The sequence below is a fragment of the Amblyraja radiata genome, chromosome 1 (genome assembly GCF_010909765.2).
Source record: "Amblyraja radiata isolate CabotCenter1 chromosome 1, sAmbRad1.1.pri, whole genome shotgun sequence".
Lineage (NCBI taxonomy): Eukaryota > Metazoa > Chordata > Chondrichthyes > Rajiformes > Rajidae > Amblyraja > Amblyraja radiata.
The window spans coordinates 174,554,517-174,579,271 of record NC_045956.1 but is presented as its reverse complement, the minus strand read 5'-3'; the positions used below and the strand labels follow the sequence as shown (position 1 = coordinate 174,579,271).

The window sequence follows — 24,755 nt, the reverse complement described above, 5'->3', positions numbered from 1 at the left end:
CGGCAACACCTGTTCATGGCTGTCTACGAATCCCCTAACTGACTTTAAAATTCTAAAGTATCAAATAATTTTTTTAGATATTTACAATTTAAAGATTATGTTAAAACACATACACGAGAATACAGAACCAGAAATTCTAGATGAATGTTTGAATAAACACCCTAACACCGTCAAATTAATATCTCACATTTGCAATACATTTTTAGACAGCGAGAATCCGTTGACGGAATTATACAGACTAGCAAGGGAAAAGGAATTAGCTCAACCTATAACGAAGCATATTTTGGTCAAAAGCCTACAACCTTTCATATGAAGAAAGACTGGATAGACTCGGCTTGTACTCATTAGAATTTAGAAGATTGAGGGGGATCTTATAGAAACTTACAAAATTCTTAAGGGGTTGGACAGGCTAGATGCAGCAAGATTGTTCCCGATGTTGGGGAAGTCCAGAACAAGAGGTCACAGTTTAAGGATAAGGGAGAAATCTTTTAGGACCGAGATGAGAAAAACATTTTTCACACAGAGTGGTGAATCTGTGGAATTCTCTGCCACAGAAGGTGGTTGAGGCCAGTTGATTGGCTATATTTAAGAGGGAGTTAGATGTGGCCCTTGTGGCTAAAGGGATCAGGGGGTATGGAGAGAAGGCAGGTACAGGATACTGAGTTGGATGATCAACCATGATCATATTGAATGGCAGTGCAGGCTCGAAGGGCCGAATGGCCTACTCCTGCACCTATTTTTCTATGTTTTCTATGTTAACATATACACCACTGTTCGTTAAATACCAGACACTCTTTAATACAATTTAAAGTACTACATAGACTGCATTATTCTAAAACAAAATTAAATATAATTTTTCCTAATATCTCCCCTATCTGTGATAAATGTCAATACCACGCGGCTAATTTGACCCATACTTTTGTAAACTGTATAAAAATTAAAAATTACTGGATGGGTATTTTAAAAATAATCTCTGTAGTCGTCAATATCCAAATGGATCCCGACCCTAAACTAATAATATTGGGCATATCAGAACATTACCTAAAACTCACAATAAACCAAAGAAATTTCATTGATTACAGTATAATAATTGGGAAAAAATTGATGTTAAAATTTTGGAAAAACCCAACAAACCCCCCACAATCAAGATGTGGATTATGGAGATGTCGGAGACCTTCCATTTGGAAAAAATTCGCTTAACAACCCTGATTGACAAACCAGAATTATTTACTAGAATATGGCCTCCATTTATAGATTATTTGAAGGGATAGATTGGACCGGCGCGGAAGCCGGACTGAAGCCTGAACCCAGGACTAGATTAATAGTTATCTTCTCTGATCTACGGACCTATATCCCAAGTTGTATTATTGATAGTTTATCCTATTTTTCTAATTTCTTTTTTTCTTTCTTTCTTTCTTTTTTTCTATCTACAAATATAAATGAATAATTAGAGGCTAATAATTAGAGGTTAATATGTAACCGATTAAGGAGGATCGCAGCTACTTTGGTAACTGGGTCCCTGGAAACCTGGATATTTAATATGTAACCGTTAAACAAAGTCTGTACTGGTTTGGATTATGATATGCAGATGCCTCTAATAAAAATGTATTTAAATTTTTTTTTTTTAATTCTAAAGTATGTCTGTGGAACGTACTGGAATACATGCGTATGGATTCAAGGGAGTCCTTGCAAATGAAGGTGGCAGAATACCTGGAAGGGGCTAGAGTTCCCCTCATGCTATAAGTGCCGGGAATGAACAATGCTTCAGGGGTGACATTAAAGACAAGCCGCTGAACCTTCTCTTGAGGTAAGACCTATTCAACAGGTAAAACCTGGATAAGGAAGCAAAAGCTGTCGGACCAATCGAGGTACCAACAACAAGCAAAGCTTAATCGTTGCGGCAACAACACACCCCATGCCTTCCTTGGCAGTAAGCAGTTCACTGAAGTTGGTGGCAGCATGAAAGCTGGACAGAGGTCTTAAATCCAAGACCAAAGTCAGGCTGAGGAAAAATATGGGACCGTCTACAAGTTAGTAATATTTACACTTGTTTTTGTACTAATGACAATGATAACATTTGTTTAGTTTATGTGTTGTATGAAAATGGCATTCCCCTTGATAAGGATGGAAGGGGCCCTAGTGGCCTTACAACACACAAATGGTTGGCATCTACCCATGTAAAGCTGCACAATACTAAGGTTCCAAGCACAGAATTGAGCCAGATTTGTCTTTACAGGCAAGCTCAGAATTATGTCCAGAGTTGTCTTTCGAGGCAGGCTCAGTTTTATGGCCAGAAATGCTCGGAAAACGGGCCACAGTTGTTGCTCGAGCAGGTACGGAATTCGCAAGCGTGGCCTGTTCATTGTGGAAAAGATGCAGAATGTTGTTTAACTCGCATGTGCAGTATAAAGTTTCCCAAAATAGGAAACCGCATCTGATTTCCTTAGGATACTCCCAGGTTATTTACCAGATTGCTAAAATCGATGCTTGGACTGCTCAGAGCTCAAAAACATTTGTTATGTCTTGTCTGGAGGATATTCTAACGCCGTATGTTGTTAAAATCAACTGTTTCAGCCTCAAACTATGTTTAAGAAAATGAAGGTGATACCAACTAGATTTGTTCATCATTGGGATTTACCTTTAACAATTAATTAGTCTGTGACTCCGCCCTGGGGTAAGAGATTGGAATTAATTGGAGCCTCGAACAATCTTGTTGTGATAAAACAGCCTTCTATTCATTAAGTATAATTGGCAATATGATAATAATAATAATAATAATGGATGGGATTTATATAGCGCCTTTCTAATACTCAAGGCGCTTTACATCGCATTATTCATTCACTCCTCAGTCACACTCGGTGGTGGTAAGCTACTTCTGTAGCCACAGCTGCCCTGGGCAGACTGACGGAAGCGTGGCTGCCATTCTGCGCCTACGGCCCCTCCGACCACCACCAATCACTCACACACATTCACACACATGCACACACAGGCAAAGGTGGGTGAAGTGTCTTGCCCAAGGACACAATAGTGGCTGTAATTCAGATGTGCAAGTGGGGGAACTTACATCGTGCAAAGTAGTAATCTCTCAAATGCCATGTAGGTCTTGTGACAGACCTAATGCTATTAAACAACATTATGCTATTACCAAGGTCATTATGGTAGACAAACAGTATTCAGCATTGCTCCAGTAATCTGGTCAGTGAAATTTCAGTTATATTAAAATGACGGGGCTCGAAGGTGGAAAATTATGAATGCCATCTATGAAGTAGGTGGAGGAGATTTGCATCAATTAACAATTATTCAGTAATTGGTATGAACTACCTATAGACACTAGGTGCATTCTATAGGTTAAAGGGTTATTGAGTGAATATGCATAATATATGCGTTAATATATTTTTTGTCCTCAAAATCACTACTCAGAGACTAAATCGTGAAAACAAGAAATGCTTTATTTGCTAGTCTGCAGAATCGGGTGCCTCTCCAAGTTGAGACACACCGAGCAAAGGAAAAACGTCTTGTTTTATACAATTCAGTATACAGTCTTTATTGATCGGACGCCTCCCCTTCTGACCCCTTCCAATCAGGGTACCGAGGTTCACAATCTTCCAACCCTCTCCTCCGTGCGTCATCAATCATTCCCTCTCCTCCCACATCATACATCGCATGTACATTTAAATTAGGTTCTTTGTCATGAGGGGCGTAAAGTTAATATTCATTTAACTGATTAAGCATGTGCATTATCTGTGGCCTAACCTACTTAATTACCTTTAACCTATAGAATAGCTTCTGTGTTGTCAGCTACATTCCTTACCTCATCTTGCTATGGGACAATGTTATCAACAGCTCTGAAGGTCTGACTGTTTGTTCGAATCACAAGGTTGGTGTTTCCAGTTACTCGGCCCATCACAAGGTCGGTGACTACAACCGTTCGGCCCCTCACAATGGTGGTGGTTTAATCATCTTATCCCTCACAATCCTCCCTTTTTCTTTTGCTACGCATCCTGTATTAAACCCCATTCCTAGACTTCCTGCTGTTCCAAAGCTAATAACATTCTTTTTATCTCTCTTTCCTCTGGGTCCTCTCTCGGCCTCATTATCATTATCTTCTTGACGCCCCCTTTTTCCCCATGGGGACTACAACTGCCTACATTTGACTAATACTTCTAGTTATAAGAACCCTGAGACATGGTATACAACAGGGGATAATGATCGATGCAGCTAATGCCCATAAAATCATATTGTCCCATATGTCCTGCAACACAGGGATTCCCTGTTAAGGGTTTTTCCCGGTGCAATTCCATAATCCATTCGATTCGCTTCCATCAGTCTTCATCCAGATAGTACAGTTTCCTTCATCCTTTACAGTGGGATACCATTGAGGTTCCTCTGGCCACCACACTCGGGATTTATTTGGCCACTGGGTGATGATGCGCTGGCAGGGGCTGCTGCCTACTAGGATGGCATCCTTTGCCCAGGGCCTGGCGATACACTCAGTTCCAACCGGGGTGTGTGTCATGACCCATTCCTGGGGACTTCGATCTCTTCCCACCGTCAAATTCCACTTTATCAGGTCCCATACCTCAATGATAGATCCTCTCCATGGCCAACGTGAGCTCATCAGCGGTCCTCCACAAACCCAACAATTAGTCACATTCAGGTTTCTGGCTATCCGGAGGGCCAAGTCCACAAACAGGTTTCTCCCCACTTCGGGGATCTCAATCTGCTGCTTTATTTCATCATACATAGTCTGGTGCAGTTGAGGCTGGGAAGGTGGGGGAGGTTTGTTGACTACTGCTTCTGCTAACTTCCCTATCACTACCTCCTTAATTCTGTCTAATGTTTCCTCCCTGGCTCGGGAAGGGATGCCTAACTGTCCTCCCTTGGTCATGCAGACCCATTTCTCCCCTTTGGGCAGGTAATGTACCCAACACTTCCTACATGTCCCTTATTTTCTACTACATAATACCCCCTCCCTCCGTCCTGACAAACAGCTCTAGTCCTTAGGTCGTAGCAATCATCACTTACATGGGAAGTATCTATACTTTGGCTAAGCAGACAGTCTCCGGTTGTGTGTTATGTCAGAGGGTTAACAAGAAGGTAATGAGAGCTGTCCCTGGTGGAGGACAACAATTGGCTATAAGACCCTTCCAGAGAATACAGGTAGATTTTACAGAACTTCCAAGAATAAAAAGGTGGAAGTACCTCATAGTAGTTGTAGACCATTTCACCAGGTGGGTGGAAGCATTTCCCACGATAAATGCCACCGCTCAGGCAGTAACCCGGATATTATTAGAACAAATCATTCCCCGATACGGGGTCATCGAATCCATAGATTCCGACCGAGGAACACATTTTGCCTCTAAGGTTCACCTGTTGGTTTGCAGTACCTTGGGAATAAATTGGAAATTGCATATACCCTGGTACCCCCAGAGTTCTGGGCGAGTGGAAAGGATGAATGTAACCCTTCAAACACAGATAACTAAGTTAATGGAGGAAACCAGACTACCCTGGACTAAGTGTTTACCAATTGCATTATTAAGAATACGAACGGCACCCCGTAAAGATATTGCGGTGTCTCCCTACGAAATGTTGTTTGGGCTGCCCTATCTTGGAAAGGTAGAGGGCACGCCGACCTTCGAAGGCAGCGATGTGTTCCTGAGGAACTATTTACTGGCAGTGTCTCGTTCCCTTGTAGAATTAAAAATAAAAGGACTGTTTGCACAAAGTCCACCACTCGACTTTCCAATACACGATATAAAGGCCGGTGACTGGGTACTGATTAAAAGTTGGAAGGAGGAGAAACTGCAGCCCCGGTGGACTGGCCCATACCTGGCATTGCTGACAACGGAGACAGCAGTATGAACAAAAGAAAAAGGGTGGACACATGTGACCCGAGTTAAAGGACCCGTTGACCAGACGTCAGTTCCTGAGAAAGACGATCAGTGGACGGTAAAACCAGGGAATAAGCCCCTGGCATTAACTTTCAGTAAGAAATAAGTGTATGAAACTAACAGCATGAAAGGAGCAGTTGTAGTATTACTAACTATGTATGTAACCATTATAAGAAGTGTTAATAACTGTGATAAGTGCTACCATCCTATCAGATATGGAGGGCGAACAACCAGAGCATTTACCTATCATTCCCATGTAAGTGATGTTTGCTACGACCTAAGGACTAGAGCTGCATGACCAAGAGAGGACAGTTAGGCATCCCTTCCCGAGCCAGGGAGGAAACATTAGACAGAATTAAGGAGGTAGTGATAGGGAAGTTAGCAGAAGCAGTAGTCAACAAACCTCCCCCACCTTACCAGCCTCAACTGCACCAGACTATGTATGATGAAATAAAGCAGCAGATTGAGATCCCCGAAGTGGGGAGAAACCTGTTTGTGGACTTGGCCCTCCGGATAGCCAGAACCCTGAATGTGACTAACTGTTGGGTTTGTGGAGGATCGCTGATGAGCTCACGGTGGCCATGGAGAGGATCTATCATTGAGGTATGGAACCTGATAAAGTGGAATTTGACGGTGGGAAGAGATCGAAGTCCCCAGGAATGGGTCCTGACACACACCCCGGTTGGAACTGAGTGTATCGCCAGGCCCTGGGCAAAGGATGCCATCCAAGTAGGCAGCAGCCCCTGCCAGCGCATCATCACCCAGTGGCCAAATCAATCCCGAGTGTGGTGGCCAGAGGAACCTCAATGGTATCTCACTGTAAAGGATGAAGGAAACTGTACTATCTGGATGAAGACTGATGGAAGACTGATGGAAGTGAATCGACTGGATTATGGAATTGCACCGGGAACAACCCTTACCAGGGAATCCCAGTGTTGTAGGACATATGGGACACCGGAACGAAGAGAGGAATGGACATCGGAAAATGGGAAAATGATGAGTGGCCACCTGCAAGAATCATCTCATATTATGGACCAGCCACTTGGGCACAGGACGGATCCTGGGGCTACCGGACCCCAGTGTATATGTTAAATCGGATCATAAGACTACAGGCAGTGCTGGAAGTAATTACTAACCAGACTGCATCTGCACTAGAGATGTTGGCGAAGCAGCAGACACAGATGAGAACAGCGATATACCAAAACCGTTTGGCCTTAGACTACTTACTAGCCGAAGAGGGAGGAGTATGCGGAAAATTCAACCTCTCTAATTGCTGCCTAAACATAGATGACAACGGGCAAGCAGTAATGGATATATCAGAAGGAATCAGAAAAATAGCACATGTCCCGGTACAGAGATGGAACACAATCATGGGAGCAGGATGGTGGGATTACATCTTAGGAGGAGCCTGGTGGAAAGCGGTGGGACTGGTGATTTTATGGGCATTAGCTGCATTGATCATTATCCCCTGTTGTATACCATGTCTCAGGGTTCTTATAACTAGAAGTATAAGCCAAATGCAGGCAGTTGTAGTCCCCATGGGGGAGAAAGGGGGCGTCCAGAAGATAATGATAATGAGGCCGAGAGAGGACCCAGAGGAAAGAGAGATAAAAAGAATGTTATTAGCTTTGGAACAGCAGGAAGTCTAGGAATGGGGTTTAATACAGGATGCGTAGCAAAAGAAAAAGGGAGGATTGTGAGGGATAAGATGATTAAACCACCACCTCTGTGAGGGGCCGAAAGGTTGTTGTCACCGACCTTGTGATGGGCCGAATACCTGGAAACACCAACCTTGTGATTCGAACAAACAGTCAGACCTTCAGAGCTGTTGATAACATTGTCCCATAACAAGATGAGGTAAGGAATGTAGCTGACAACACAGAAGCTATTCTTTAGGTCAAAGGCAATTAATTAGGTTAGGGCACAGATACTGCGCAAGTTGGGGGCTCGTCCGCGATCGCCACTCCGGAAGCTTGATGGAGGCACGAAAGGAAGGGGAGGTGCACCCTGCTGATTTCAGCAGTCTCTGATCTCCTTGCTTGCCGTCAGCGGTTTGAGCGAGTGATATTCGGACAAGAGACTCTGGAAACAAGAGGGAATCCGGTGAAAGGGATCAAGCAATCGAGCAATTTCTGTGCACAGGACTCGGGTAAGAATATTGACTATTAAGTATTACTCGGGCGATTGGGTTCTGTTGGACGGGAAAAGGTTTGACAGGGATGGGTAACCGGAATGGGCAAAGTAAGGGCCCGGGGAAAAAGGCTCAAACTGGTGAAGAGCCGCACATTCCGCCTAATAGTCCATTGGGGCGGATGTTGCACGGATGGGGTGATGGGGGGACTCAGGGTAAAAGTAAGAAAGTCATGATAAAGTATTGTTACTTTGAATGGCCAAAGGAAACCATAAAAGGGAGTTCAGTGTGGTGGCCAAGGTTGGGATCCAATGAGGATTGGGTAAAACAGGCCTTGAAAATATTCGTAAATGAGAAAGAACCGATACATCAGATAGAAATAGATTACGCCCAGTGTTGGATACCCTACAATGGGATGTACCCACTAAAAACAGAAGAAAAGAAGGATGAACCTCACCATGGTCATCCTGATGACGGTCACCTATGGCGCCTACCCCCCCCCCCCATATATGGACCCACAGCAGCAACCACCATTGGCGCAGGGGCTGCCTGTGCAGATGCGGTTGGAGGGGAGGCGAAATATCCTATCACAACACCCACTTGGAACAACCTAACAGAGGAAGGGAGGAAGAGTATGAGGGATCTTAGAGAAATCATAATTAAAGGCATTAGAGAGGCTGTTCCGAAGGGACAGAACTTCGAACGAGCCTTTGAGAGCAGCCAACAGAAAGATGAGGCCCCGACAGCGTTCTTACAGAGATTGCGGAAAAATATGTAGCAGTATTATGGGATAGAACCTGATTCAGGAGCAGGGCAGCAGTTGTTAAGGGCTAATTTTGTAACCATGTCATGGCCAGATATCAGAAAGAAATTGGAGAAATTGGATGACTGGAATGAAAAGCCATTGAACCAATTGTTAACAGAGGCTCAGAAGGTATACGTACGATCAGATGAGGAACGACAGAAAGGAAAAGCAAAAATGATGTTACAAGCAGTGTAGCAGGTAGTAGAAAAGAACAACAAAGGTGACAGAAGGATGGGCACTTATGGTGACCAAGAACGAGGTAGAGGTAGAGGACGAGGAAGAGGAAGGAGTGAATGGAGGGACCAAGGTTGGGGTCCCCCGGGAAATAAAGAACAAGGATTAGGGGGATGGCGCACCGGGCCATCCCGGTGTTATTATTGTCACAAAGAAGGACACTTTAAAAGAGAATGTCCAAAGATAAGGTATGAAGTACAATCGTACACACTGATGGAGGAATAGGGGGGTCAGGGGTTCCCCTCCTTGGGGTGTGTAGGAAGTAAACGGGAACCCTTGGTAAACTTAAAATTAGGTCCACAAGGAGAAGACACTGTATTTATGGTGGACTCAGGGGCGGAAAGATCAAGTGTAACCAGGATACCGGAGGGAATGGGATTAGGGGAAAAGCAAGTCAAAATCTCTGGAGTAGGGGGAAAGGTAATGAAAGCTCCCGAGATAGAAGGAGTAATGGTAAGATATGAAAATCGAGAGGCCATGGAAGACTTAATCCTGGTGCCCCAGGCAGGAATAAATCTGATGGGAAGGGACTTACAAGTTCAATTAGGAATGGGCACTGCTCCCGTAGGTGGACAGATAATAGTACAATTATATATAAATTGAGGACCGAAGATGAAGAAAGAATAGTCTCACAGGTGTGGGCAAGAGAGGGAAATAGGGGAGGGCTAAGAATACCACCTCTGAGGATAGCCTTGCGAGAAGGAAGTGAAGTAGTGCAAGTAAGACAGTATCCGATTTCAATGGAAGGAAGGAAAGGGCTGCAGCCAATTATAGAAAACTTACTGAAGGATGGAGTATTGGAGAGTTGTATGTCCCCCTACAACACGCCAATACTCCCTGTAAGAAAGACTGACGGAACGTTACGACTGGTCCAGGACCTAAGAGAATTGAATAGGGTAGTTAGGGCTCGACACCCGGTAGTCCCAAATCCTTATACCATAATGGGACGTATACCCCCTAACCATAGGTGGTTCAGTGTGGTAGATCTGAAAGACGCCTTTTGGAGCTGCCCCCTGGCTGAAGAAAGTAGAGACCTCTTTGTATTCGAGTGGGAAAACCCAGACACACTGAGGAAGCAACAGTATCGATGGACTGTGCTCCCTCAGGGATTTACTGAATCCCCGAACCTGTTCGGGCAAATATTAGAACAAGTATTAGAGGATGTTCCCAGGACCAATGGGATATATTATTGTAGTACATAGATGATTTGTTACTCTCAGGCGGAGAAGAAGAACCAGTAAGGGATGCAACCATAACCCTCTTAAACTTTTTAGGGGAAAAGGGATTGAGAGTGTCTAAAAATAAATTAAATTTGTAGAACAGGAGGTTAAATATCTAGGACACCTGATTAGTGACGGGAAAAGGAGAATAAACCCCGAAAGAATAGCTGGGATCACCGGGCTGCCGATGCCAAGGAACAAAAAAGAAATCAGGAAGTTTCTTGGGTTAATTGGATACTGTAGATTATGGATAGACAATTACACCCGACAAGTCAAGTTATTGTATGATAAATTGTGTGAGGAGACTGATAAAGTACAATGGGATTCTGAGGACGAACAGAGATTTGGAGAAATAAAGAATAGCCTGATCACCGCACCGGTACTGACCCTCCCGTCCATCGATCAACCATTCCATCTCTTTGTTAATGCGGAGAATGGAATTGCGTTGGGGGTACTGACACAAAAGAGAGGAGGGAAGCGACAGCCAGTCGCATTCCTTTCTAAACTCTTGGATCCGGTATCACGAGGGTGGCCTGTATGTATTCAAGCGGTCGCAGCAACAGCAATATTAGTGGAAGAAAGTAGAAAATTGACATTTGGAGGTGACCTGGTAGTATCTACTCCCCACACGGTCCGGAAAATACTAACTCAGAAGTCCAACCGGTGGTTGACTGACTCCAGGATCCTAAAGTACGAAGTGATACTTATGGAAAAAGACGATTTGACCATTCTGACCGATAAGAATTTAAACCCTTCCCAGTTTTTATACTCGGCGGACGACGAGCAGGAAGGGCAGAGACCAGAAAACTACTGTAGCGAAGTTATAGAACTACAGACCAAGAGCAGGGAGGATTTGGAGGAGCAGCCTCTGGTAGAGGGAGAAAGGTGGTTTATAGACGGTTTTTCCCGCTGTATAAATGGAAAAAGATATAGTGGGTATGCCATAATAGGAGGAGAAGGATTTGAAGGAGTGGAGGTGGGCAGGTTGTCAGGTAGTTGGTCGGCTCAGTCATGTGAATTGTATGCCTTAATACGGGAGTTAGAATTGTTGGAGGGGAATGAAGGAACGGTGTAAACCGACTCCAAATATGCATTTGGAGTAGTGCACACGTTTGGGAGAATATGGAAAGAAAGGGGGATGATTACAGCAAGAGGAAAGGAGTTGGCTCATGAGCAATTAATTGAGAAGGGGCTGGAAGCATTACATTTGCCAGAAAGGATAGCGGTGGTCCATGTGGCAGGACACCAAAAGGGGAACTCATTAGAAGTAAGGGGAAATGAAGCGGCAGACGGAGCCGCCAAAAAGGCAGCGACAGAAGGAACAGTGAGGATGTTGTCTTTAATACCATTAAGGGAAGGAGTAGGAAAGATACCTGTATTCTCACAGGAGGAGGAGGATAAAATGAATGAGTTAGGGGCTCGGCGTTCCACTGACGGGAGGTGGTGGACGCCAGATGGGAAATAAAATTTAACCAAAGGATTAACTCGGGATTTGATGACACAACTGAACTCCCAGTCACATTGGGGAGCGCAGGCCCTGTGTGACATACTACTATGGACCTACGCTTGCCGAGGTATCTATACTTTGGTTAAGCAGACAGTCTCCGGTTGTGTGTTATGTCAGAGGGTTAACAAGAAGGTAATGAGAGCTGTCCCTGGTGGAGGACAACAATTGGCTATAAGACCCTTCCAGAGAATACAGGTAGATTTTACAGAACTTCCAAGAATAAAAAGGTGGAAGTACCTCATAGTAGTTGTAGACCATTTCACCAGGTGGGTGGAAGCATTTCCCACGATAAATGCCACCGCTCAGGCAGTAACCCGGATATTATTAGAACAAATCATTCCCCGATACGGGGTCATCGAATCTATAGATTACGACCGAGGAACACATTTTGCCTCTAAGGTTCACCTGTTGGTTTGCAGTGCCTTGGGAATAAATTGGAAATTGCATACACCCTGGTACCCCCAGAGTTCTGGGCGAGTGGAAAGGATGAATGCAACCCTTAAAACACAGATAACTAAGTTAATGGAGGAAACCAGACTACCCTGGACTAAGTGTTTACCAATTGCATTATTAAGAATACGAACGGCACCCCGTAAAGATATTGCGGTGTCTCCCTACGAAATGTTGTTTGGGCTGCCCTATCTTGGAAAGGTAGAGGGCACGTCGACCTTCGAAGGAAGCGATGTGTTCCTGAGGAACTATTTACTGGCAGTGTCTCGTTCCCTTGCAGAATTAAAAATAAAAGGACTGTTGGCACAAAGTCCACCACTCGACTTTCCAAAACACGCTATAAAGGCCGGTGACTGGGTACTGATTAAAAGTTGGAAGAAGGAGAAAATGCAGATCCGGTGGACTGGCCCATACCTGGCATTGCTGACAACGGAGACAGCAGTACGAACAAAAGAAAAAGGGTGGACACATGCGACCCGGGTTAAAGGACCTGTTGACCCGCCGTCAGTTGCTGAGAAAGACGATCAGTGGACGGTAAAACCAGGGAATAAGCCCCTGGCATTAACTTTCAGTAAGAAATAAGTGTATGAAACTAACAGTATGAAAGGAGCAGTTGTAGTATTACTAACTATATATGTAACCATTATAAGAAGTGTTAATAACTGTGATAAGTGTTACCATCTTATCAGATATGGAGGGCGAACAACCAGAGCATTTACCTATCATTCCCATGTAAGTGATGTTTGCTACGACCTAAGGACTAGAGCTGTTTGTCAGGACGGAGGGAGGGGGTATTATGTAGTAGAAAATAAGGGACGTGTAGGAAGGGTTGGGCACATTACCTGCCCAAAAGGGGAGAAATGGGTCTGCATGACCAAGGGAGGACAGTTAGACTTCCCTTCCCGAGCCAGGGATGAAACATTAGACAGAATTAAGGAGGTAGTGATAGGGAAGTTAGCAGAAGCAGTAGTCAACAAACCTCCCCCACCTTCCCAGCCTTCTACTCAACTGCACCAGACTATGTATGATGAAATAAAGCAGCAGATTGAGATCCCCGAAGTGGTGAGAAACCTGTTTGTGGACTTGGTCTTCCGGATAGCCAGAACCCTGAATGTGACTAATTGTTGGGTTTGTGGAGGACCGCTGATGAGATCATGCTGGCCATGGAGAGGATCTATCATTGAGGTATGGGACCTGATAAAGTGGAATTTGACGGTGGGAAGAGATCGAAGTCCCCAGGAATGGGTCCTGACACACACCCCGGTTGGAACTGAGTGTATCGCCAGGCCCTGGGCAAAGGATGTCATCCTAGTAGGCAGCAGCCCCTGCCAGCGCATCATCACCCAGTGGCCAAATCAATCCCGAGTGTGGTGGCCAGAGGAACCTCAATGGTATCCCACTGTAAAGGATGAAGGAAACTGTGATATCTGGATGAAGACTGATGGAAACGAATCGACTGGATTATGGAATTGCACCGGGAAAAATCCTTACCAGGGAATCCCAGTGTTGCAGGACATATGGAACAATGTTACCTCTAGTGGACCGGCCCCTGAAGGAATGCTATGGATATGCGGACACAAGGCATACTCGGTATTGCCAGAAAAATGGAGTGGGACTTGTTTAATTGGACTGGTACAACCAGGGTTTTTTCTGTTGACCACTGAGGAGGGGCGGTCGCTAGGCACACCCATCTTTGACGATCTACACCGAACGAAGTGAGGAATGAACATCGGAAAATGGGAAAATGATGAGTGGCCACCTGTAAGAATAATCTCATATTATGGACCAGCCACTTGGGCACAGGACGGATCCTGGGGCTACCGGACCCCAGTGTATATGTTAAATCGGATAATAAGACTACAGGCAGTGTTGGAAGTAATTACTAACCAGACTGTATCTGCACTAGAGATGTTGGCGAAGCAGAAGACGCAGATGAGAACAGCGATATACCAAAACCGTTTGGCCTTAGACTACTTACTAGCCGAAGAGGGAGGAGTATGTGGAAAATTCAACCTCTCTAATTGCTGCCTAAACATTGATGACAACGGGCAAGCAGTAATGGATATATCAGAAGGAATCAGAAAAATAGCACATGTCCCGGTACAGAGATGGAACACAATCATGGGAGCAGGATGGTGGGATTACATTTTAGGAGGAGCCTGGTGGAAAGCGGTGGGACTGGTGATTTTATGGGCATTAGCTGCATTAATCATTATCCCCTGTTGTATACCATGTCTCAGGGTTCTTATAACTAGAAGTATAAGCCAAATGCAGGCAGTTGTAGTACCCATGGGGGAGAAAGGGGGCGTCCAGAAGATAATGATAATGAGGCCGAGAGAGGACCCAGAGGAAAGAGAGATAAAAAGAATGTTATTAGCTTTGGAACAGCAGGAAGTCTAGGAATGACTGCTTCAATTTCGTTCAGACTTCGGTCTGAATGACAATAAAGGCTATCTAATCTAAAAAAAAAAAAAAAAAATACACTATGGTGGTGGCGTATGTTAGTCACATGGGTGCGATCAAGACAGAATATCCTGTAATAATTTACCTAATCTCAATTTACGTTGGAAGATCATCACGTATAATCAATGACAACACAAAATGGGTGTTGGATCACAAAGCATTTAATGAAATTATGGCCCGATGGAATACCGAATTGATATGTTTGTTTCCAGGCTCATTTAGCGGTTGCAAAAATATGTGGCATAACAGTGGCAAAAAATACACTCTCGCTACAAGGAGAAAGAAGTTATGTTTGTCTCTCTTCATTTTGCCTCATTAGTCGGGTCTTGCAATAAAGCCAGCAAGATCCCGCTCTAGGTTGTCGTTCTGTCTGACTGGCCTATGCAGCCATGCTTCCACGCTTTGTCGGGAATAATAATACAACCTTTTATGGTTATTCTAAACATAAAACTTGTTGGTTCAGCCTGTGGCTCGGGAAACCAGCCTCTGCATGATAAATCAATTATTGACATAGATTCTGAGTAGACCATTCCTGCGGCTCAGATTGTCAGACCGATCCATGTATGTGCTCGCTGCACAATGCAGGGATAGCACCAAGAAAGGAAAGCATTACATTTCCTCTTCAGGAGATGGGAAGCGTTTGTTAAATACTTAAGTTACATCTAATATGGTACAGATAACTGACATCTTGGAGTTCGTTTCAAATGGGTCTTTGACAATAAATTAAGTTATAGGACCATTAACTGTGCCCAATGTGCCTTCCCATCATATTTGCGGCAGCAAAAGGGACCCACTCTGTTGGGTTTCACCCTCTGATACCGAGTTATAAAGGATATCTTTCACACAAATTCTCCCAGGACAAGCACAGGGCTGTATGGGATATTGATGTGGTATTAACATTATTTCAACAGGGGGCTCCACCTACATCCTTAGCTTGGCTCGGCTCTCATAAGGTAGTTATCCTCATGGCGCTGGTCTGAGCGCAACAGGTTCAGTCACTACATATTGTGACTGGATAGGATGGTTACATCTGCAAATAATATTATATTTTAATGTTTAGTTAAGCAGAGCAGACGTGAAGTCTCAAACTAGTTTCACGGCATACCTCATGAACCTTTGGTTGTGTATGGTCACACATATACAACAATACGTCAAGGTCACGAAGAGCCTTGGAGGCTCTGCACTAGCGATGCTTGTTAATTACAAAAAACTTTATAAAATGGTATTGGTTTGGACCATCTCCAGGTGGTTGTAACGGGGTTTGGCTCATACAGGAGTAGATACTGATATTTTTTCGAGTCTCACTCCACCAGGGCTGCTACTTCATCAGCAGCAAAGGTTATGTAGTTCCGCTGGACCACATCCTGGCGACTGCAGGATGGGCGAACGAACTTCTGAACATTTCATAATAACCTATTGCCAGACCAGGGGTATTTGCCAATTCTATTTTAGGTTCAGTGGATAGTTTACTCCCGAATGAGAGGAGTTACTATTATTTATTCATTATGAATGTTTCCCTCATCTCTCAATGAAGCAGTTGTGGTTGTGGAGAATCGTTTCTCACGGCAAGAAATCACAGAGCTTTGAAATCTTCACGGAATCACTCACGTGACTCCGAAATAAAATAGTAAGATTAAACGAGTACTTACCAGTTTGAAGTTTGATCTTTATTTTATGAGAAGTTACGGTGAGCGATTACGTGCCCTCCGCTCCCTCTCATAATGATCACTCGGTAGTTTTAGTCTTCTCTAAGTCTTACTCTGTTACTTCGACTGCGGTTATCTGTGATTTCACACCGCTGAAGATTGACACGCATGCAAACTGGCGGGGCTTCGTCACGTAATCGCTCACCGTAACTCCTCATAAAATAAAGATCAAACTTCAAACTGGTAAGTTCTCGTTTAATCTTAATATTAAACTGCATCTGCCCTGCATTTTCCCACTCACCCAACCAGTCCAAATCTCCCTGCATTCTCATAGCATCCTCCTTACAGTTCACACTGCCACACAAATTTGTGTCATCTGCAAATTTGCTGATGTAATCCCTTCATCTTAATCATCAATATATATTGTAAATAGCTGCAGTCCCAGCACAGAGCCTTGCAGTACCCCACTAGTCAGTGCCTGCCATTCTGAAAGGGACCTGTTAATCCCGACTCTGTTTCCTGTTGAAGGAAGTGGAGAGGGAAGGAAGGGCAAGTGGGGGTGGGCGAGGGGGAAGGGCGAGGGGGTAGTTGGGGTTGAGTGGAAGAAGGGGGGGGATCAGTGGTGTCTCAACGGGAACCCATCATTCATCTCAAGGTACAGGGGTAGGACACACACACACACACACACACACACACACACACACACACACACACACACACACACACACACACACACACACACACACACACACACACACACCGAGTTACATTGAAAAGCTTTTTTGTTGCGTGCTATCCAGTCAGTGGAAAGACTGTACATGATTACAATCGAGCCGTCTGCAGTGTACAGATACAGGATAAAGGGAATAAAATTTAGTGTGAGGTAAAGTCCGATTAAATATAGTCCGAAGGTCTCCAATAAGGTAGATGGGAGGTCAGGACCGCTCTCTAGTTGGTGAGAGGATGGTTCAGTTGCTGATAACAGCTGGGAGGATGCTGGGAGTTGCAGGGGTGCGACTGGTCCTTGATGATGCTGCTGGCCTTGCCGAGGCAGCATGAGGTGTAGATGGAGTCAATGGATGGGAGGTCGGTTTGTGCGATGGTCTGGGCTGCGTACATAATTTGCTGCAATTTCTTGCGGTCTTGGATGGGGCTGTTCCCAAACCGTGCTGTGATGTATCCCGATAAAATGCTTCCTGTGGCGCATCTGTAGAAGTTGGTGAGAGTTGTAGGGGACATGGCGAATTTCGAGCCTTTTAAGGAAGTAGGTGTGCTTTCTTGGTCGTTGCTTCAATATGGGTGGTACAGGAGAAGTTGTTGGTGATATTGACTCCTAGGAACTTAAAGAGTTAGTTTAGTTGAGTTTAAAGATACAGTGCGGAAACAGGCCCTTCGGCCCACCGAGTGCGCGCCGACCAGCAATCGCCCGTTCATACTAGTTTAGTTTAGCTGTAATTTCTACATGGTGAAACCAAAATGCATAAAAGGGCACTGTATCCCTCCAAAACTGTCCTGGCCTGTCCTGTCCATGTACCTCTCTGTTTCTTATACGTTGGGATAGTCCCTGCCTCAACTATCTCCTCTGGAAGCTCATTCCGTACACCCACCACCCTTTGTGTGAAAATGTTACCCTGCAGGTCATCATCCTCCAACGCTCCAAGGAATAAAGTCCTAGCCTACTCATCCTTTCCCTGTAGCTCAAGTCCCTCGAGTCCTGGCAACATCCTCTAAATCATCATAAATGTGCCCTTTCCAGCTTGACAACATCTTTCTTATAACATGGTGCCCAGAGCTGAACACAATACTCTAAATGCAGCATCACCAATGTCTTGTATAACTGCAACATGACTTCCCAACTTCTATACTAAATGGTCTAACCAATGATGGCCAATGTACCAGAAGTCTAGTTGACCACCCTGTCTACCTGTGATGCCCCTTTCAGGGAACTGTGTACCTGCGCTCCTAGATCCCTCTGCTCTGCAACACTCCCCAGAGCCCGACCATTCACTGAGCATGTTCTGCCCCTAAATACAACACCTCACATTTCTCTCTATAAAATTCCATGAAACATTCCTCAGCCCATCTGCCCAATCGATCAAGGTCCATGAAATTGGGGTCACAGGTGGACAGGGAGTGTTGTAGAACAGAGGGATTTAGTTTAGTTTAGAGATACAGCGTGGAAACAGGCCCTCCAGCCCTCTAAGTCAATGCCGACCAGCGATCCCCGCACACTAACACTATCCCCTACACACTGGGGACAATGTACAATTTACCGGCCAACTAACCTACAAACCCACATGTCTTTGGAGTGTGTTTGTGTGTGACACCGATAAGTGTGTGACGGAACGGTACAGAGGTCCCCTATTACCCCACACCCCCTCCCCTCCGTACTTGCGGATGGTACAGAAGTGATCTCACTAACTCTGAATCATCCGTCTTTGTTTATCACCCAGTCCATCGCTCAAGGCCTGTGCTGAGTTTGAGCGCTGTGCAAATTTCCCTGGAACTTTGAATAACGTTCAGGACGTGGCTGCTGAGCAAGTCTCCCTGAGGGTGAGAGAGAGAGAGATGTCACGGGGAGAGTTTGAAGATAGACACACGACACAGGGCGGCACGGTGGTGCAGCGGTAGAGTTGCTGCCTCACAGCGCCAGGGACCCGCGTTCCATCCTCAATACGGGTGCTGTCTGTACGGAATTTGTACGTTCTCCCCGTGACCTCCGTGGGTTTTCTCCGGGTGCTCTGGTTTCATCCTACACTCCAAACACGTGCGGGTTTGTAGGTTAATTATCTTCAGTAAAATTGTACAGTGTCCCCAGTGTGTAGGATAGTGTTAGTGTGTGGGAATCGCTGGTCTTTCAACTAACCTAAATAGATAATAGACAACAGACAATAGGTGCTGGAGTAGACGATTCAGCCCTTCGAGCCAGCACCGCCAATCAATGTGATCATGTCTGATCATCCACAATCAGTACCCCATTCCTGCCTTCTTCCCATATCCCCTGACTCCGCAATCTTTAAGAGCCTTATCTAGATCTCTCTTGAAAGTTTCCAGAGAACCAGCCTCCACCGCCCTCTGAGGCAGAGAATTCTGCAGACTTGCAACTTTTTGTGTAAAAAAATGTTTCCTCATCTCCGTTTTAAATGGTTTACCCCTTATTCTTAAACGGCGGCCCTTTGTTCTGGACTCCCCCAACATCAGGAACATGTTTCCTGCCTCTAGCTTGTCCAAACCCTAAATAATCTTATATGTTTCAATATCCACTCTCATCCTTCTAAATTCCAGAGTATACAAGTCCAGTTGCTCCATTCTCTCAGCATATGACAGTCCCGCCATCGCAGGAATTAACCTTGTAAACCTACGCTGCACTCCCTCAATAGAAAGAATGTCCTTCCTCAAATTTGGAGACCAAAACTGCACTCAATTCTACAGGTGTGGTCTCACAAAGGCCCCGTACAACTGCATAAGGCCCTCTTTGCTCCTATACTAAACTCCTCTTGTTATAAAGGCCAACATACCGTTCGTTTTCTTCACTACCTCCTGTACCTGCATGCTTACTTTCATTGACTGATGAACAAGGACCCCCAGATCCCATTCTACTTCCCCTTTTTCCCTACATGACACCATTTAGATAGTAATCTGCCTTCCTGTTTTTGCTACCAAAGTGGATAACCTCACGTTTATCCACATTTTACTTTGGAGTCACGTGAGTGATTCCGTGTAGAAGCCCCGCCAGTCCGCATGCGTGTCATTACATCATTCGCATGGCGAAGCACCGGACTGGCAGGTTAGTCGCTCCTGCCAGCGGTAAGTTTAAACCTACAGGTATGTTTTTATTTCTTACCAGGTTGTGTTTTCTTGCAGGAATCTCTTCTTACAGAGGTTTCCTGCTGGATGCTGTAGCCAAGTCCGGATGAGTCGCGGGGAAACCGGCTTTGGGCTATGGGGAGACTCCGGTCCAGACCGTGGAACGCGGGTAGCCGGCGGACGTCGGTTGCGCTACTCCAGCCGCTGACAAGGCGGTCAGCGGTTTCCAGACCGCTGAGGTTCCCATGGAGGGGTAAGCCCATAAGGAAGGCAGTATCAGGGTGCCGACTGTGAGCATCGTGGCTAATCCTGTGGGCAGGGAAAGCCATTTAAAAGTAAGCACGTGGACTCCGATGAGTCGGGTCGGGAGGATTCTCCTCCCACTTGAAGCGATGTCTGTGGACGTCTGGTAAAGATGGAGCTCCTGATGGAGAGGATGCTCCATGACGACATGCTCAAGGAGGAGCTTTATATCCGTGAGGTCACCCCATGGGCCCGTGGCAGCAGCTTTGTTCAAGGGCTGTATAGGAAAGATCTGCTCCATGAAGAGGAGCCTTATATCCACGGGTCTTCTATGGAAACACCACACAGATAGAGAGGAAGGCTCTGCAAAGAGTCATAAAGACTGCTGAGAGGATCATCAGAACTGAACTCCCCTCCATGGACACAATCTACACACAGCGCTGTCAAAAAAGAGCAGGGAGAATCATTAGAGACACACTACATCCAGCTCACTCCCTGCTCAAACACAAAAACTGCACATACAACCTCAGGCACAGACGAGCGGACAGTATCGCCACAAAAAGAACACGCTTTTTTAAGAGCTTCTTCCCTGCAACAGTGAGACTCTTGGCCAAAACACAACAAAATGAACTGATGTCCTGATATAGTGTTTGTGCAAGCTACAATGCTCTATGTGTCTTCTGTGTGTCTTTTTAAATTTTTTTAAATTTTTAAATTTTAAATTTTAATTTTTTAACGTAACTTGACTCTCTGAATAGCCGCACAAGAGTTCCTATGTGTGTAAGCACAAATGGTAAATAAAGTTTTTGACCTTTGACCTTGGGGGCCCATGGCAGCAGCACCTGTAGAAGGGCTGCATAATATCTCCCTCATGGAGGAGGTGAGCTTACCAGGGCAGTTTTGTTCTGACCCTGAGGTTGGAGGTATTGCAGATCATACCACACGGCATAAAAGCCAAGAAGGGCTGTTGAGCCAATAAAAAGAGCTCCATCACGATATGCTACAGCAAAAGGAGTTTTATATCCGCGGGTCTCTTCGGGGGGCCGTGGCAGCAGCACCTGTTGAAGGGCTGTCTGGATAGAGCTCCTGATGGAGAGGATGCTCCATCACGATATGTTCCAGCTAGAGGAGCTTTATATTCAAGGGTCTTCTCGGGAGACTCTGGCAGCAGCACCTATAGAAGGGCTGCATGATGTCTCCCTCTTGGAGGAAGTGAACACACGGAGTCAGTTTGTTCTGACTCTGAGATCGGAGGTATAGCTGGTGAGCATACTACGAGGCAGGGGCCAGCGGCAACAGCTGTTCATGGCTGTCTACGAATCCCCTAACTGACTTTAAAAGTCTAAAGTATCAAATAATGTTTTCAGATATTTACAATTTAAAGATTATGTTAAAACCCATACACGAGAATACAGAACCAGAAATTCTAGATGAATGTTTGAATAAACACCCTAACACCGTCAAATTAATATCTCACATTTGCAATACATTTTTAGACAGCGAGAATCCGTTGACGGAATTATACAGACTAGCAAGGGAAAAGGAATTAGCTCAACCTATAACGAAGCGTATTTTGGTCAAAAGCCTACAACCTTTCATATGAAGAAAGACTGGATAGACTCGGCTTGTACTCATTAGAATTTAGAAGATTGAGGGGGGATCTTATAGAAACTTACAAAATTCTTAGGGGGTTGGACAGGCTAGATGCAGGAAGATTGTTCCCGATGTTGGGGAAGTCCAGAACAAGGGATCACAGTTTAAGGATAAGTGAGAAATCTTTTAGGACCGAGATGAGAAAAACATTTTTCACACAGAGAGTGGTGAATCTGTGGAATTCTCTGCCACAGAAGGTGGTTGAGGCCAGTTCATTGGCTATATTTAAGAGGGAGTTAGATGTGGCCCTTGTGGCTAAAGGGATCAGGGGGTATGGAGAGAAGGCAGGTACAGGATACTGAGTTGGATGATCAGCCATGATCATATTGAATGGCAGTGCAGGCTCGAAGGGCCGAATGGCCTACTCCTGCACCTATTTTTCTGTGTTTTCTATGTTAACATATACACCACTGTTCGTTAAATACCAGACACTCTTTAATACAATTTAAAGTACTACATAGACTGCATTATTCTAAAACAAAATTAAATATAATTTTTCCTAATATCTCCCCTATCTGTGATAAATGTCAATACCATGCGGCTAATTTGACCCATACTTTTGTAAACTGTATAAAAATTAAAAATTACTGGAGGATATTTTAAAAATAATCTCTGTAGTCGTCAATATCCAAATGGATCCCGACCCTAAACTAATAATATTGGGCATATCAGAACATTAACTAAAACTCACAATAAACCAAAGAAATTTCCTTGATTACAGTATAATAATTGGGAAAAAAATTGATATTAAAATTTTGGAAAAACCCAACAAATCCCCCACAATCAAGATGTGGATTATGGAGATGTCGGAGACCTTACATTTGGAAAACATTTGACATGTCTTAATTGACAAACCAGAATTATTTACTAGAATATGGCCTCCATTTATAGATTATTTGAAGGGGTAGATTGGACCGGTGCGGAGGCCGGACTGAAGCCTGAACCCAGGACTAGATGAATAGTTATCTTCTCTGATCTACGGACCTATATCCCAAGTTGTATTATTGATAGTTTATCCTATTTTTCTAATTTCTTTTTTTCTTTCTTTCTTTCTTTTTTTCTATCTACAAATATAAATGAATAATTAGAGGCAATGTTAATATGTAACCGATTAAGGAGGATCGCAGCTACTTTGGTAACTGGGTCCCTGGAAACCTGGATATTTAATATGTAACCGTTAAACAAAGTCTGTACTGGTTTGGATTATGATATGCAGATGCCTCTAATAAAAATTTATTTAAAAAAAAATAAAAAAATTCTAAAGTATGTCTGTGGAACATACTGGAATACATGCGTATGGATTCAAGGGAGTCCTCGCGAATGAAGGTGGCAGAATACCTGGAAGGGGCTAGAGTTCCCCTCATGCTATAAGTGCCGGGAATGAACAATGCTTCAGGGGTGACATTAAAGACAAGCCGCTGAACCTTCTCTTGAGGTAAGACCTATTCAACAGGTAAAACCTGGATAAGGAAGCAAAAGCTGTCGGACCAATCGAGGTACCAACAACAAGCAAAGCTTCATCGTTGCGGCAACAACACACCCCATGCCTTCCTTGGCAGTAAGCAGTTCACTGAAGTTGGTGGCAGCATGAAAGCTGGACAGAGGTCTTCAATCCAAGACCTAAGTCGGGCTCAGGAAAAATATGGGACCGTCTACAAGTTGGTAATATTTACACTTGTTTTTGTACTAATGATAATGATAACATTTGTTTAGTTTATGTGTTGTATGAATATGGCATTCCCCTTGATAAGGATGGAAGGGGTCCTAGTGGCCTTACAACACACAAATGGCTGGTATCTACCCATGTAAAGCTGCACAATACTAAGGTTCCAAGCACAGAATTGAGCCAGATTTGTCTTTACAGGCAAGCTCAGAATTATGTCCAGAGTTGTCTTTCGAGGCAGGCTCAGTTTTATGGCCAGAAATGGCTCTCGGGACTGGCTCGGAACACGGGCCACAGTTGTTGCTCGAGCAGGTATGGAATTCGCAGGCATGGCCTGTTCATTGTGGAAAAGATGCAGAATGTTGTTTAACTCGCATGTGCAGTATAAAGTTTCCCAAAATAGGAAACCGCATCTGATTTCCTTAGGATGCTCCCAGGTTATTTACCAGATTGCTAAAACCGATGCTTGGACTGCTCAGAGCTCAAAAACATTTGTTATGTCTTGTCTGGAGGATATTCTAAAGCTGGTATGTTGTTAAAATCAACTTTCAGCCTCAAACTATGTTTAAGAAAATGAAGGTGATACCAACTAGATTTGTTCATCATTGGGATTTACCTTTAACAATTAATTAGTCTGTGACTCCACCCTGGGGTAAGAGATTGGAATTAATTGGAGCCTCGAACAATCTTGTTGTGATAAAACAGCCTTCTATTCATTAAGTATAATTGGCAATATAGTGGCTGTAATTCAGATGTGCAAGTGGGGGAACTTACATCGTGCAAAGTAGTAATCTCTCAAATGCCATGTAGGTCTTGTGACAGACCTAATGCTATTAAACAACATTATGCTATTACCAAGGTCATTATGGTAGACGAACAATATTCAGCATTGCTCCAGTAATCTGGTCAGTGAAATTTCAGTTATATTAAACTGATGGGGCTCTAAGGTGGAAAATTATGAATGCCATCTAGTTCGGAGGCGGAGGAGATTTGCATCAATTAACAATTATTCAGTTATTGGTATGAACTACCTATAGACACT

At 44.4% G+C, this 24,755-nt stretch overlaps 2 pseudogenes; both read left to right on the top strand.

Moving 5' to 3' along the window:
• The first annotated feature begins 2,090 nt into the window (after positions 1-2,090).
• LOC116983632 lies at positions 2,091-2,230 on the top strand (annotated as a pseudogene).
• A 21,538-nt stretch (positions 2,231-23,768) lies between these two features.
• Positions 23,769-23,908, top strand: LOC116983638 (annotated as a pseudogene).
• Positions 23,909-24,755: the final 847 nt, after the last annotated feature.